Genomic DNA, 11,784 nt, shown 5'->3' on the forward strand with positions numbered 1-11,784 from the left:
TTCGGCCAATCAGAGATCGTCTCTGTGAAATTCTGCTACGGAAAAAAATACTGGCGTCGGCCAATCAGAGAGCGTCTCCGCGAAATGCAGCTACAGAAATTCTTGACGCTACTGGCTAGACCGCTTCAAATCGCGCCCGGATTCCAACATAATAGTCATATTTCAACGCACAACGCGTTATGCACTGATTGGCTGTGACGGATACAGCGATCAAACTGTGATGCGCACTCAGAGCGCTATCGCGTCTAGCCCGGGCCGAGAAATACGAAAAAATTTAAAAAATAAAAAAAACGTGATGTCACTTCCTGCTCAGGAAAACGAGTGTTTTTTATTTGAGATAATAACGTTATATTGTGCATTGGAAATACAAACATACTTAAAATGAGTAAATATTATTCATTTTAAACATGTTTATATTATTTATAGGGCTATAAAACAAAAAACTAAAAAGTTTTATTTTCTTCTTCTCTGATTTAACAGCAGGTGGGTCGGCGCCCGTGCGCCCCTAGTGGCAGAGCCGCCACTGAATACAGAGGGGTGTACAGGTATATTCCAAGATAAGAGTTTTGATAATTGTTGGGTCACATCTTTCCAGAATATCTTAACTGGTGGGCAGTCCCAGTACATGTGCATAAATGTCCCTTCATCCCCATTTGTACATTGGGAGCATTTGGAGTCTTGTTTAAGACCCATTCTGTTCAGTCTTATAGGAGTCAAGTATGTCCTGTGAATATAGTTAAGATTGATTTGTTGATGGTCCGGGTTCCTTGATGTAAGTCGGACATTTGCCCAGGCTTATTGCCAATCAAAGTCACTTTCCAGGTCTGGTATATCCCTCCTCCAGACAGAGTCTAGTTGGAGGGTTTCATACGAGGACGTTAGTAATTGATGATAAAAATCTGAAACAAAACCTCTTGATGTCTCTCTTTCATAGAAGAATTTGTGGTATCTGTGGTGTTCAATTGGTATGTCTAATGGAACACCGTGAGACTTCAAACATAGCCGTAACTGTATGTAAAAAAGCCATGTGGACTTGGTGAGATAAACATTTTTGCATATTTCTCCATAACTACAAAAACCCTGTTTGTTAAAAACATCCCCTAATGAGTGTATGCCTTGCTCTTCCCATATAGGGAATCTTATAGGTCGTTTTTCAATCAAGAGTGCATTGTTATTGAATAAGGGAGTATGATTGTGCCATTTATGTGGGTTAGGATATTTTTTTTGTGTTTCACGCCATATCCGGATCGCATGAGTAATTATGGGGCCAAATTTCCGTTCACAATGCTTGATTGGTAGTTTAGTGTATGCTATGTCCTTCAGTCTATGTGGGGCTACTATGTTTTCTTCTAATTTTCTCCAGGATACTAATGCTTGGGGATCAAACCATGTTGTCAATGGTCTTAATGTGTACGCCTTAAAATAGTGGAACAAATCTGGAAATGCCATGCCACCGTCTGCTTTATTTCTCTGTGCGGTGGATCTTTTTATACGTGGTGGTTTGTTATTCCAAATAAATTTGTATGTGGAGGAGTGTAATCTTTTCCAGTAACCCTCTGGAGGGGGTAACGGTAGCATTGAACTGAAGAAGTTGATTCTAGGTAGTACGTCCATCTTAACTATTGATATCCGTGCCTGTACTGAGTTTTTAAGTTTTGCCCACCTATCGAGGTCGTCTTTGATTTTGTTTTGGATTATTGTGTAATTGTGCTTCACCGTTTGTCTTATGGTGGGGAATATTTCCACTCCCAAGCATCTAAAATGTTTTACCATAGGTATCTCTCCTGGGAGGGTTATATCTTTTTTTGCAGGGGTGTTAAGTGGAAGGAAAGCCAACTTCGGCCAATTTATCTTGAATCCCGATAAATCACCAAAGTTCTCAATCAACTTGAGCAGATGAGGCAGTGTGGTGTTGGGGTTTTGCATGAACAGTATTACGTCGTCCGCATATAAACTAATTTTATGTTGTGTGCCCTTGATGACGATTGGTTGTATGGATTGGGATTGTCTTATATATTGTGCTAAAGGTTCTAATGATAGATCGAATAGTCCGGGACTAAGAGGGCAACCCTGTCTAGCTGAGCGTGATACCGGAAATATTCCGGAGGTGATTATACCTGTAGTAATCATGGCCGATGGGTCTTTGTATACTACTTTAATCATATCAATGAAACCTTTACCTAACCCCATCTTCTCTAATACTGCCCATAGTTACGACCATTCCAGCCTGTCAAAAGCTTTCATTGCATCCAGGGACAGCATCGCCTTAGGTATGGTGTCGTCCTTGTCGGCATCTAGTACGTGCAGTATTCGTCTTATGTTATCAGTGATCAGGCGGCTTCTTATGAAGCCAGTTTGGTCCGGATGAACTAAAGACGTCATATGCTTTTGTAATCTGATGGCTAATACCTTAGAGTACAGTTTGATATCGGTTCCGAGGAGGCTTAAGGGTCGGTGGGGTCTTTGTCTTTTTTGAGAAGGACTGTTATGAGTGCAATATTGTTGTTTTTATGGAAGTTCCCCTCCTTGACTGAGTATAAGATCATATTTAGTAATAAGGGTCCAATTATGTCCCAACAAGAAAGGTACATTTCTGGTGGGATACCATCTCTTCCGGGAGCCTTACCACTTTGCATTTCGGATATGGCCTTCTTGAGTTCCTCTAGTGTGATCGGTGTTTCTAACTGTTTAGCGTCATCCTCTGAAAGTTTAGGGAGAATAATTTGATTAAGATATGTGTCCATTTTGTTTTGATCGAAGGTCGTTTCTGATTTATATAAGTCGGAGTAGAATTCTTTGAATGTATCGTTTATTTTTTCAGGGTCTGTTTCAAGTACTTGTTGTGCTCTAATGGTAGTTATATCTGCAAATGTTGCATTAATTCTTAATCGCATGGCTAATAAGTGACTAGGTTTAGAACCTTGGGAGTACTGCTGTTGTCTTGTGCTGCGTATTTGTATTTCCGATTGTTGTCTGTATATGGCATTGATCTCTTTTTTTAGTACATTAACTTGATTTTCTAGTCGAGTTGAGTTGTTGTATTTTAAAGAATTAAATAACCTTGAGTAAAGCGTTTCCAGTTCAGACAGTTTTGTGCATCGATTCTTGCGCATTTTGGAGGAAAAGCTATCAGTGAAATCCTTGATCATTCCCTTTACCGACATCCATATTATTCTGGGGTCTTGTACCGAGTTTGCATTCTCCCGTAGGAATACTATAAGAGCTTCTTTGAGTTGTGTAATGAATTCCATGTTATTAAGCAGCATCGAGTTAAATCGCCATCTTGGGGCTCGGGAAGATAGTATATCAAATGTTCCTTTTAGGAGTAAATAACAGTGATCTGATCATACCCTGATCTGCATTTGGGTATCATTTCCACTTCATAGTTATCAAATAGTCTCGGGATGCAAAGACATAATCTATTCTGGATAATGTGTTATGTCTCGCAGATCGACAAGAGTACTTTCGGGTCGTGGGATTAAGTGATCGCCATAAGTCATTTACACCTGTAATCTTCGACCAATCCTTTAATGCATTAGATGAATTCTTTTGTTCGCTGGAAAAGGCGAGGTAAGATTTGTCCATCCTTGGATTCCAAATGGCATTAAAATCCGCACCTATTATAAATGAGTAATCGGGAAGGTCTAACATTGCATTGGTTAGTGTAGTGAAGAAACCCTCTTCATACAAATTTGGGGCATATACCGCTGCCAACGCTATTTTCCTGTTCTTGTGTACAATCATAGCTATAGTTATACGACCATCTGCATCAGACCATACTCCCTTTAATTCAATATTCAACTTACGTCTAACGACTATGGCTACACCTCGAGTTCTCGTACCAAAAGAAGAGTGACTAATATTATGATATGTGTTGTCCGCTAACGTATCTATGTCTTTCTCTAAAATGTGCGTTTCGCTTAGTAGAGCCACGTCCACATGTTCTTTTTTCATCAGTGTGAGCACGCTTTTGCGTTTGTGTTGTTTATTTATCCCACCAGTGTTCCATATCATTATATTCAAACTAGCCATAATCTATACATGTTGTTGTATAGTTTTTGGTAATGCTTCTGGAGTGCGAAGCTACAATAGATGTACATCCAATTATTGAGGTCCCGTTGAGAGCCGAGCTTAAAAACATATATATATACAAATAAAAATCCCCTTTTCCCCCCTCCCCCAGAGAGTCGTACAGGCCTGTGTTCCATAGACACATCCTCCGCATATGACTCCCTCCCTTAGGCCACCGGATTGCCCAAACTGAGTTTTGTAATCCTACTCTTCCTATGCTAATTGCCATAGGATCTAACACTTTCATTCTAATTCAATAGAATGTCGCTTTTGGTCTTGCGCCTTCCCTTAATGTACTAACAATATTATGAAAAATGAAAAAAAGAATACCTTCATTGATATATTCATTTGAACCTTCTACTAACTTATGTAGGAAACATCAGAAAAAGGAAAAGATTGGAGACAAACACTAACACCTTAAAATGAAGAAAAATAGAAAAGAACAATGAAAGATAAAAAAGGGAGTGAGAGCTAAAATAAAACTCATCGTGGAAAAACCACTAAAATAAAATTGAATACAGAGATAAAAGAGAAAAACAGAGACTTTTAGAGCTACATTGTGCCAATCTCTAAATCAGTGGCGTGATTATTTAAAATATTAGAATAACCTTGTTGTGCTCATACATTTAGATGTGGTGATTTTTTTTAAAGCCTTATTAAAGCCTTATTAAGGCCTGATTAAACTTCAGTCAATTGATTATGCTTATACACACCGGATGTTAATGTTAAAGTTGCAGGCCTTCGTTGTAATGGTGCATTATATTCTAGAAGGTTGTAGAATACCCTAGTAAATACTAACAGACTGCTGTTGTGTTCCAGAATGATCTTCCTACCCAGGGTTCATGACTACTAGTATTTTCGGGATATTCCTTTGTGTCCCAGAGCAGTCGAGCGATGAGCCCAGAATATTCCAGATTGTTCACAATGTCAATGATAGATTCTTGTCTCCACGGAGACCAGAAGTCTGTAAATATAATGCATTACGAACCATATTATACACCTTGTGCCTTGGTGTTGCCGGCATGCATATCATCTGCTACTTTTGTTGAGTCGTGGTAAAGTCATTCTAATAAAATTACTGAAATACAAAGAGAAAGAGAGAGATGAGTAGGCTTATCTGGTGCGAGACAGTGTTGCGTTCTGCCCTGTGGGACCTGCTCCATGTAGCTTCAAGTATTCCTCGGCGGCTTTAGGCGTGCGTATTCCTTCCCTCCGGCCGTCTTTTCCCACGATCGATAATAGTGCCGGGTATTTTAGCATTGGCCTGTGGCCACTCTTGAACAATCTCTGCATCAACTCCTTGTAGGGGAAACGCTGAGCGATGGCCTCTTTGTATAGATCTTCGTAGATAAATATTGAATTTTCACCATATTTCAGTTTCCCCCTTTGGTTGCGTGCACCTCTGATGATGTCATCTCTTATTACCGTCTTGCGCAGAGTAACAATGATGACTCTCGGACCATTGCCTCTTTGTTCTCGAGTACCGATTCTGTAACATTGGTCCACTATCGGCTCTGTGGTTAGAATGTTGTTACCCAAAATCTCTGCTAACACTGTTGGAAACTTGTCGTCTGTGCAATTGACTGATTCATCAAGTCCCACTATGCGGATATTATTTCGCCTGTAGTAACGTTGGGTCTCGAGCAGCCTCTCCATCGCTTCATCTTTGACTTCTTGTATTTTCCTCCGACATGCTTCTTCCACCTTTTTTATCTCATTCGTTAACTCTATCAATCCATCGTTGACGTTCTTCTCGTTCTCTTTGACTACCCGTGTAATTTCTGTCACCGTATTCTCCACTGTCGTGATTCGCACGGACTGTAGCGACCGCTTTCATAACCTCTTCGAATTTAGCATCGATGTGTGCGACGTGTAATTTGAAAGCAACCATCTGTTCCTTTATCAGGATAGTCAGAGAGTTGAAGTCGGGTTGTGTAATTGCACTGCCTGTGTCAGTTGATATTGTAGGTGCAGTGAGGGAACAGATGGATTTGTTGGCGATTATCTTCTCAAAATCCCCTGCTTTATCCTTCACGGTACTTTTTCCTGTCGTTCCCGTTATGTTGTCATCTATTGTCTCCCTCTCGGAGCCAGTCGCCGTTGGTCCCGGTATATTCTCCATTATATTCCCCCCATCGGGGCTTGTCAACAACGGATCCGCCGCAGCATCGCCTGTTATTTTCTTTGAACGTGTCTCAATCGGCGCCGTTGGAATTCCTGCTTCGTGTTTCTTTCCACCCTTTTTCTTATCTTTAGCATCCATGTTGAGTCTTTATGTCTTTTGATATAGTTAGTAGAAGTTCCTATTAATACATACAATGTGGTTTAATCTCATTGGTATTTGTTAAAATAATGTTTTTGAACAAAATTAACGGTGACGGGAGCGGAGCTGTTACCAAACGCGTGCACTACATATTGTAGTCAAACCGGAAGTCCTGTTTGATTTTAGTTTGTGATTTGTTTTGTTTTATTTGTTCTATGTGGACCCCATGTACAAGAACTGTTGCCTATAGGTGAGAGCTAATGGGGATCCAAATAAACAAATAGAGCAGCACGTCACTCTGGTACATGCTGATGAAACATTATGATTGATTTGTCTATCATTGATTTTTTTTATTGCAATACCATCATCTTACAAGTCAACTCAGAATATAATAATAATAATGATAATAAACTTAATTTGTATAGCACCTTTCATACAAGAATAGCAGCTTCACAGCAGTAATGTAGATATAATGGACCTAAAATAGACAGGCATAAAATGAGCAGAAGATTGACACAAAATGAGCAGAGAATTGACTCATGCTGAAGATAGTTCCAGGTATAAGACATTTCCAAAAAGCTTGGAAGCCAGTGACTACTTATCATGAGGAGGTTACCAACGCTGGACTACAATCTTCTTGACTGCCGTCAAGCCTGTCAGCCAGACTTTGTTTTACAGCAGGGTCAATGGGAAATTGTACCCCTGCTAACTCTGCAAGCGCCTCTGCAATAACCTTCCCCCAAAAATCCAATACTCCTGGACACTCCCATACAACATGTATTTTTCATTTCAAACCTTTCCAACCTTTATTTAAACTCAAAAGGCAACTGAGGTTTCCCTTATTTACAGTCACGCCCGATGTACATACAGAAATGAGCCAAGAAAGCATATAAAATCACACAGCATATACAAAAATAGCAATGAGACAACTAGATGAAAAGAAAGCAAGGATAATAAATAAATTGAAACACGTACAACTTGATTGACAAAGGTTGGAGGTCAAGGTTTTAAACTCTGCAACAGAGGGAAGAATCTCAAGTCTTAAGGACTGCTGGAGTTCATTCCATGAACTAGAGGGGCATCATAGCTAAATGGAGATTTACCCTGTTCCAAACAAACTCATGGGACCTTAAAGAGCCCTGGGGGGGAATGAATGACACGGGTCAGGTACCTATTCTATGTCTATGCTCAATAACAACATTTCAAATGTATATACTGATGGTTTGGGCACCCGTAACATTATCCCAAATTGCATCCCAATCTAAATCTGGTCCCATGGCTACATCATGCCTGATGTAGAAATATATTTGTGAGAGTTTAAATTATCATAGATATGATACTATTAGTTTAGGAGCACTCTGCATCCAACCTAGAATAGAATGGAATTCAACCCCCAATGAAGCCCATAGGCTCTATACAGGCAGAACATATTCTAAAGTAAAAGAAAATAAACTGTTTATCAATATCATATTTCATCTCAAACTTTTTTTAAGGACCTCATTTGAAACATTAATCTGGGGAGGGAGGGACACCTTATCTTTGTCTGTATTAATCACGACCAGTGCTGATTTTGATAAGTTAACCTCTTAACTGTAATTTGTCTGTTCTGCTTCATGTAGGACATACCTTGTAATTGTATTTGGTTGTTTGTTTGATGTGTGTTTGAATTATTTCCCTTACTTCTGTGATGTATGTATTGTCTGTCTTTTTTCTAATGTATTTGTTTTAATTTATTATTTATTCATTTATTTTATTGTCCCCTTTCCCTGTTAACCTCCGAGAGGCCCTTTTGTAAATAAATCCATTATAGACATGAATGGAAATAATCATGTTAACTCAATTTGGGGTCCACACCACGTATGTAATATTTTGTAGGGAAGGTGCACATGTGTTCTTTCATATGTTCTTCACAGAAAATGAGCCAAGGCCAATGAGTCTAAAAGGAAGTCATTGTATAATTTCTCTTTTAGTATACATCGAAAACCACAGATGCAAACATTCACCATTATACTGTAGATAGGAGAGGTTGCCACTCAAGCTTCAAGTGCATCGACATAAATGTACTTATGCAACTCCGGACAGTTTCACTGCAGATTTCTATGGCAATTCATATGAATGCTACAATTGTCCTCCTCTTCCCAGCTATCCAAGGCCAACTCCCCCCCCCCCCCCCCACACACACACACTCAGGAAGGAGAGATAGCAGAAAAGGAAAGGAGGAGGAGGAGGAGGAGGAGGAGGATGAACAGATAACAGTCAGAGATAGACGAAGGAAGGAGAGGGGGGTGCGTTATAAACAAGAAATTGGCTGTGGTAACCCGGCGGTAACGGCTGCCCCCCCCCCCCCCCCCCCCCTTTCATGTTGCGGCATCGGGGGCCGAGATTTATTCCCACGGCAACGTCAGGGCAGGGGCACCTGCAGGACACGGCCTGACGGGGTGACCTTTGACCCTTCCTCTTGCCAGAGCCTCTCTGGGTCCTAGCCAGTGGCCCCACAGGGGCTCACACCAGGCCCGGCCCTCAGCGGTGTCAGATAGCTTAGGGCCCTTTTCAAATGTATTTTTCAAAGGGGAGGGGGGGGGGGGGGGGGGGGAATCAATAAGGAGGGCTGGAGAGACGGAGCTGCAGGAACACGATCCTGTGATATTTACTTTTGCTGCGAGGCACAGCGTGTTCAGGGCTCTCGTCAAACACACGGCTCAGAGAACACGCCTGGCTGGGAGAGGAAAATAAGTCGATAGGCAGACCTTGGGTCTGTTTCTTTTGTTTTTAGGTTCTTCACCAGGCTGCAGTCGTCTCGAGTCACTCTACGGATCGCAGCACGGTCAATAGATTGTGCAGTTCATTAGTGGACCTTTCCATGAACTCTAAATGAGTTTAGGCCTGATGAAGGCTCTGTCCCGACGCCTCGGAAGGAGCTTCGGTGACCAGCGTTTAGAGGAGGAAATTTAAATTTGATCCAAAGCACTTTACAACAACTGTGCCTCACACACCCACCAACACACCGATGGCGGAGACGACCGTGCAAGGTGCTGACCTGCTCATCGGGAGCAGTTAGGGGTTAAGTGTCTTGCTCAAGGACACTTCGACACGCTGCCGGGAGGAACCAGAATCGAACTGGGGACCTTCTACAGCTTTGTTTTCGATTTGTGAATATGAACACAAATAAGCAGAACACCCGAGAGACACTACATGGTACTGAAGTAACATTTAATTCATATGGCCAATTGATACTAAGTTAAGCAAATACAACTGTCTGTCTGAAACAAACACTCACTCACACGCACACACACACACACACACATATATTTTTGAAAGCTATTAGACAAATAACACCAGTAATTATGGCACATATTCATTTATAAGTAAGATCAAACCTCTAAACAGGCTAAACTGGTCAGCTTCCCTTCATTAGAGCCAATGCAAATGAATTGAGCACACACACACACACACACACACACACACACACACACACACACACACACACACACACACACACACACACACAGACACACACACACACACACACACACACGCACACACACACACACACACAACTAAACTGACCATGTAAATGTGTAGGACGAAAGTCAGCCTTTGTTATCAAAGAAATGTATTGTAATTATGCTATTTTGGACCAGTCGACTCGTGGGTCGAGAAAAAGCATATATACTATACCAAACTGTCTCGACATTAGAACACACTCGACAGGGAACCGAACTTGTATGTGTCAGGGAGACTTTGATAGCCTGTGTACTGCTTTGGAAAATTGCCTTGCTGCTGTTTGCCAATAAAACAAACTATCACTCTTGGACCATTGCTCCACAACCAATTGTATCCAGTCTTTTTCTTCTCCTCCTAACGGACCCAGAGCCAAAAGTGTCGTATTAAGTCACGACAGTGCCCATGGTGATTTCACTGGGAGGTACATCTTCTGAATCAGAGCTGCCCCCAGGCAGGATGTAATTGCTCAAACTGATATTGAAGTCCACAAATGCAGTCACTCATTCATTGTTAAATGGACCAACTCCAAAAATTGTCACTTGATGACATCACAATGTGAGTGCTCTGTCCAATTTTATAGTTTGACTTAACTGTCCACGATCATTGGAATAGGACAATGGAAATTCAGTTTTAGGGTGGAGTTTCCCTTTAAGAAGCAAGCAACTTCAAAGAAGAATGACTTAACCCTTGCGTCCGGGTCTGTGGGACTAAAGAGAAATTATACAATAATCTTTTATTTTTAATCTGAGACTCTTAGCCTTGGCTCATTTTCTGTGAAGAGCATATACAATAACACATTTTCATTGAGTGCACACTGTGAACACGTTTATATTTTGGATTCATTGGACCTGAAAGTTTGGAAAGTGTAGGTGAAGTACATTTTAAAAAGAGAATCACTGTGTACCTTCACTGTCTGCCTCCACCTTGTTTAATTTATATTTGTCTAGATTCATGTCTATAACGGATATTTTTTTTTGTACAGACATTACATTTCATCACAAAAAAACGAATAGCACGTTTATTGATAAATGTGATCTAGCAGAAATAAATGGCAAATATTAACCATACTGTATATCGATGACCGAAGAACAAAACCTCCTATCTGCATAATTTTCTGATTGGCGGCCTTCCCTTTATAAAATAGCATTCTGCAAGAAAACAACACGTTCTTCTTTCATTTTCTAAATTTTTTTAATTGTTCAGATAGGAGGTTTTGCTCTTTGCTGTCTAGATTGCTTGTAACTGAGAGCAAGTTAACATCTGTTAAGTATTTGTACATGACTTGTTATGGCTGTGTTGTTTTAAAATCCCTGTGAACACTAGGTGAGTAACAGAAAACGTGAGCGGCAGGGTTCAGCAGCCCTGCTCGTCTCCTGTTCCCTGCAGCCCAGTGTGGCGCAGCGGCAGCATCTGAGCGAGCAGGTGGCTGTGAGGAAGATTAAAACAAGGTGTGTGTGTGTGTTGTCCCACACTAGACCATGACGCGTCCTGTTTACGATTTATGTTTATGTTTATGTTTATGTTTATTAGGAGGATCCACATTAGTCATCAGCAACATGTTGACTATTCTTCCTGGGGTGTTCGCAGATATACACATATACAAATATGAAACATTCAGTGTAAATCAGTCATATCACAGACATAATCAATAGAAAATAAAACAAAAGGTCATAGGTGATTGTCCCTGTTAACCTGCAATCCCGTCCCCTTCATAGTTGAAACAGGCAATACTGTCAGCGCTGTGTTAAAGGGATAGTTGTGATTTTTTCTTAAAGCCAAATTTCTTACTTAACCGTTTCTGCGCCAAAAACGAGTTAACTTGTCATAGTCCGCCAATCGAATTCTCATTATTGGATCCGTTTTTCTTTTATTCGCTATTTCCATTCATTGTTCATCCTGCTGTGCTGTAGGACTGGGTGACACTCTGTCTGAGACAGCAGCGGTCC

Source organism: Notolepis coatsorum (assembly GCF_963971535.1).
Source record: "Notolepis coatsorum genome assembly, chromosome: 2".
Lineage (NCBI taxonomy): Eukaryota > Metazoa > Chordata > Actinopteri > Aulopiformes > Paralepididae > Notolepis > Notolepis coatsorum.